The following is a 6000-nucleotide window of genomic DNA, read 5'->3' as shown; positions in this document are numbered from 1 at the left end:
TTTTAAATTATTTATTTATTTATGATAGTCACAGAGAGAGAGAGAGAGAGAGGCAGAGACACAGGCAGAGGGAGAAGCAGGCTCCATGCACCGGGAGCCCGATGTGGGATTCGATCCCGGGTCTCCAGGATCGCGCCCTGGGCCAAAGGCAGGCGCTAAACCGCTGCGCCACCCAGGGATCCCTTTTTTTTTTTTTTTTGAAGCATGAATATTGATGTCAGCCCAGTATGGTTAGAGCCTCTTCTGGGACAAGGCCTCCTACTAGTCACGACTGCATCTCAGACTCCCAGGCTAAGGTCTGGCATGAAGCAGGTAACATTGAGCAATGGTTAGACATGCAGCTCCAGAATCAGACAGGCTCGGATTAAAATCCTACTGCTGGGATGCCTGAGTGACTCAGTGGCTAAGCATCTGCCTTTGACTCAAGTACCGCATCAGGCCCCCTGCAGGGAACCTGCTTCTCCCTCTGCCTATGTCTCTGCCTCTGTGTGTGTGTGTGTGTGTGTCTCATGAATAAATAAATTAAATCTTTAAAAAGTAAAAATAAAAAAAATAAAATCCTACTGCTATCAATGACTATCTGTGTGGTTGTGAACTGGTTTCTCCATTTCTCAATATCTTCATTATAATGTGGCATCATGTTAGGATCTGGTCCTTAGGATGGTTGGAAGGAACTACCTGAGACACTGGGTAACATAGCTTAGTACCAGTCCCTGGCATGGGGTAGCTGCTTAAAAGATGTTAGCTCTTGGTGCACCTGGGTGGTTCAGTCAGTTAAGCATCCAGGTCTTGGTTTCAGCTCAGGTCTGATCTCAGGGTCATGGGATCCAGTCCCTCCTTGGGCTTGCTGCTCAGAGGGGAGTCTGCTTCTCCTTCTACCTCTCCCCCTCCCCACTACTTGTGCTCTCTCTCTCAAATAAATAAATAAAATCTATTTAAAAATTAATGTTAGCTATTGCAATTAGGCATTGAGTAAATGTTTTTGGATTCCTGCTGAACTGAACAGACAGATCCTGTTAAAAATAAAGGGGAAAAATATAACCCACAGACATCCACACATCCTGAATTAGTGCTGTCTAGGTTAGTTTGTCTGAATTTATTTTGACTGTAATACAATCAAACAGCCACAAAATAGGGTACAGCAGAGGTCTCTCCCTTACCCCATCCCTCTCATCCTATTTGGCATTTATTGATAGCCATTTAGAAAGAATGTTTATTTCCTATGCAATTGCATTTTCAGAAGGAATGAAGGAGGGTGAGTGGTATCATGAGGAGGAAATTTTATTAAGAGATTATTTAATATTATTGATACACTGCAACTGCACCAGGAGTCAAGGAAATGCACCAATCGATGGATGCTCTCACATCAATGTTTAATCTACTTTTAGCCCTTTGCTGGAGTATTTAATTAGCTTGTGATTTGGAAAATTGCATGGAGTACACAAGGCAATGAATGTTCTGGAACTAAAAGACAGAAGTGATTATTTTGCTTCCAGCATCTTATGAAACGGATGGCAGGGAAATGTGGTGATGGTGTGCAAAGAGCTTCACACAGGAAAGACGCTGGTGAGGAGACTCAAGAGGAAAAGCTCACCTGTGCATTCACACTTAGGTATACACAGATTTGTCTCAGGTAAATCTCACACTCATTCTTTGGGGTTGGTGGCCATCCCCACTTTGTACAGGAGGAAATAAATACTGGTTCATGAATTCTGAGACATTTGCGCTGAGTCCAATGTTGGGTCACTGTTTATCAATCTCTTTACTCGGGCACATCAAAGTCATTAACCTTGGTGTGGGAAAAGGTTTCCCCTTTTTGTCCTTCATCACCCTGGGGAGAGGCACCTGGGTGGCTCAGTGGTTGAGCGTCTGCCTTTGGTTTAGGTTGTGATCCCAGGGTCCTGGGATTGAGTCCCACATCAGGGTCCCCACAGGGAGCCTGCTTCTCCCTCTGCCTGTGACTCTGCCTCTCTCTGTGTCTCTCATGGATAAATAAATAAAATCTTAAAAAAAAAAAAATCACCCCAGGAGAAGGGGTGGGGTCAGAAGTACCAAAATGGCCATTTTGTGGGTGGGGCAAAGTAATAGAATAATGGCCTGTGACTATGTCTGGTAACATGGCGAAGGGGTATTAAGTTGAAGATAAAATCAAGATGGTTTATCAGCTGGGCACCTGGATGGTTGAGTTGGTTAAGCAATTGCCTTCAGCTCTGTTCCTGATCTCAGGATCCTGGGATCGAGCTCCTGCTCAGTGAGGAGTCTGTTTCTTCCTCTGCTGCTCCCCCTGCTTGCTCTCTCTCTCTCTCTCTCAAACAAATAAAAAAATCAAAAAAAAAAAAAAAAGATTGCTGACTAGCTGACGTTGAGATGCAGAGATCATCTTCATTCTGGAGGTGAGCCCAGCGTAATCACACAGGTTCTACAAGAGGAAGGGGAAGGTAGAAGACAGAGAACCAAAAAGATGACTGTATGAGAAGGGCTTGGCCTGAGGGGCTGATTCTGAGGATGGAGGATGAAGCCACGAGCCAAGGGGTGTGGAAGCCTCTAGAAGCTGGAAAAGACAAGGAAATAGTTTCCTTCCCAGAGCCTCCAGAGGGAACACAGCCCTGCTGACACCCTGACTTTACACCAGTGAGACCATGTTGGACTTCTGACTTTCAGAACTATAATGAATACATTTGTGGGGTTTGTTTGTTTGTTTGTTTGTTTTAGCCACAAGTTTTGGGTAATTTGTTACAGCAATAGAAAACAAATTCAGGCAACCTCTTTCACACAATGTGCTATAGTCTCTGCATTTGAGTTTGCTCCTCACGTGGTCCTGTCTCTCGAAAGGCAATGCTGCCTCTACTCTGATCAGATCATCTAGGACCATGGCTGGGCCACGTTTATGAGCAGCTGGGCCATGATGCAATAGAAGGTAAGCAATACAAATCTCTGATGCTCGTTTCTGCTTTCTCCCTCCCACAGAATGCAAAGTCTAAAATGTAGTCCTACGTGGGAGAAGGTCTGTCCAGCTTTTCTCTGTATACATATGTATACTCTCATCCCTTAGGTTTCTTGTCTCATACGGATGGCCAGCTGGTGGCATCATTTGTGCTTAGGCTGAGAGGGAGACAGAGGACCCTAAAGATGACAGGCTTAAGCTGGTTTATCCACACGGTCCATGCTCCAGCTGGTTTATCCACATGGTCCATGCTCCAGCTGGTTTATCCACATGGTCCACTCTGGCTTTTGGGGCTCATGTCCAAATTATACTGAAGTAGTGCTTGCCTTTCATGATTTCTTTTAACCTTTGTGTTTACAATTCCCCTGGGAATCTCATGGGTGAGGTGTTTATAGTTTAGGACAGTCTTTAGGCATCTGTCTCAATATTATCTTAATTCCACTGAGATCCCACCTCACCCCTAAGACAAACTCTTTCCTGGTCCACCAGCTAATGGAGGAGGTGCCTTAGTGTCAAAGAGCCAACAATGTCGATTTCCCTGTCCATCCAAGTCATACATGCCTTCCCATGAACAAAGAAATCAGACACAAAAGGGGCCCGTGGATTTGAGTTTGGACAGAAACTGAGACTGTGGAATATGGAGAGAAAGCTTGGAATGAAGAGACAGCAAGGCTACTGTACTGAGTTTTAAGGATGACAAGAAAGGATAAATATCCTTTGCAACCAGTGTATAGCAGTTACCTACTGCTGTATAACAAATTACTCCAAAACTTGGTGGCTTTTGTGCTCACTTTGGCAGCACATATACAAAACTCGGTGGCTTTAAAACAACAATGTAAATAATCTCTCAGTTTCTATGGGGCTGGCTTAGCCAGGTCTTCTGGCTCTGGGAGCCTTATAGGATTATCATCCAGGTTTGGCCAGGGCTGCAGTCATCCGAAGGCTCAGTGGAGGAAGGGTTCTGTTCCAATCTCACTAGCACGGTTGTTGATTGTTGTTGGCAGGATTCGGTTCCTTGGTAACTTCTGTAGTGAAGGCCTCAGCTCCTCACAGCTTATTACCTATAGGCTGCCCTCATTTCCTCGCTATGTGGGAGTCTCTGCAGAACGAGTCACAACATGGTTATCTGGCTCATCAAAGGAAGCCAAGAAGGACCCAAACAAGGAATACAACCAAGATGGAAGTGATAGATTTTGTCACTTTCTGATTGGGAAGTGGCGTGCCATCATTTCCGCCATATTCTATTCATTAGAAGTAGGTTGCTAGGTGCCCCTGCACTCAGTGAGGGGGGGGGAATTACACACAAGGGGCCTTGGGGGCCGTGTTGGAAGCCTCCTGCCACCCTACCATACCCTGTGTATCAGTGAGGGTTCTCCAGAGAAACAAAACCAATAGGATATATACAGGAAGAGATTTTTTTTAAAAGATTTTATTTATTTACTCATGAGAGACACATAGAGAGAGAGAGGCAGAGAGAGAAACAAGCTCCACACAGGGACCCCGATGTGGGACTCGAACCCAGGACTCCAGGATCACGCCCTGGGCCAAATGCAGTGCTCAACTGCTGAGCCACCCAGGCACCCCTATAAGAAGAGATTTATGCAAAATTGGCTCACATGATTCTACAGGCTAAGATCTGCCATCTGTAAGCTAGAGACCCAAGAAAGCTGGTGGCATAAATCCAGTCCAAGTCTGAAGGCCTGAAAACCAAGAAAGCCAATAGTATAAATCCTTGTCCAAGGGCAGGAGAAGACTGATGTCTCAACTCAAGCTGACAGACAGGAAGCAAAAGGAGTGAATTATTTCTTTCTCTGCCTTTTGTTGAATTCGGAACCTCAATGATTGGTGCCTGCCTGCATAGTAGAAACTAATCTACTTTACTGAACCCAGAGTTTAAATGTTAATCTCATCCAGAAACACCTCACAGACACACACTCTGAAATAACATTTAATCTGAGCACCCCTTGTCTTAGTCAAATTGACATAGGAAATAGACCATCATACCTGGGTTCTTGGATGATGGTCTGAGTGACATGACATTTCCTGTGATATTCACGTACTTGACAGGATGGTGTTCTCCACTATCAACTGTTGGAAACCAACCTGTCCTGCTAGAACAAAGCGAGCTGCCACCTCCAAAAGGAAGCTTTCCTGATTGCGCTGAGAGTGTGATCTGTCTTCCCCCCTCAAACCCGTCTGCACCCCCACACTTTATGCAACCGTTGTAATATGCAGTCCCACAATGCCCGGGACTGACTTCCAGCCCCGTCACCTACTAACTGTGTGCTCTTGGAAAAGTCAACCTACATCTTTAAGTGTTGCTTTCCACCTCTGTAAAAGGAGCATAAGGATAGTATGAGAATAAAATGATATAATGCATACAGCTGAGCACCCAGCCTAAAGGGATGCCTGATTATTGTCAGTCATTACTACAAGCATTATTAATGAAGCAACTTGGAAACAGTCTCAATCTCACTGTTTTCCTCCTGAACCAAAGTACCTAGCACATATTTGGCACCAAACCAAATATATTTTTAAAAGATTTTATTTATTCATTCATGAAAGACAGAGAGAGAGAAAGAGAGGCAGAGACACAGGCAAAGGGAGAAGACGGCTCCATGCAGGAAGCCCAATGCGGGACTTGATCCTGGAGCTCCGGGATCACACTCTGAGCCAAAGGCAGAGGCTCAACTGCTGAGCCACCCAGGCGTCCCAAACCAACTATTTTTAAATGAATGAATGGATGGATGTGCCCACTATGATTTCCCTGGGCCAGGTCTCCCTGGGGTGCTTCCGCTCACCTGTGGGGCTTGCGCTCTGGGCCCTCTGGTCTCCCCAGGCTTCTGGCCTGAGCCCTTCATCACTGAGCAGCTTTTCTGATATTCTCCAAGTGCCCCTCCTGCAGTCTGTGGGGCTGTAGGATCTCTGATGCAGTCACAGCTCCATCACCACAGAGAATTACCTTGTTCCCGTGTTGTGTGTCAGGGAGAAGGATTTATGAGGGGGACAGAACCCTTTTCAGGGACTTTCATCTTCCCTTTGCGTGCATGTTTCAT

Source organism: Canis lupus, chromosome 8, assembly GCF_048164855.1.
Source record: "Canis lupus baileyi chromosome 8, mCanLup2.hap1, whole genome shotgun sequence".
Classification (NCBI taxonomy): domain Eukaryota; kingdom Metazoa; phylum Chordata; class Mammalia; order Carnivora; family Canidae; genus Canis; species Canis lupus.
This window is presented reverse-complemented; position numbering follows the sequence as displayed.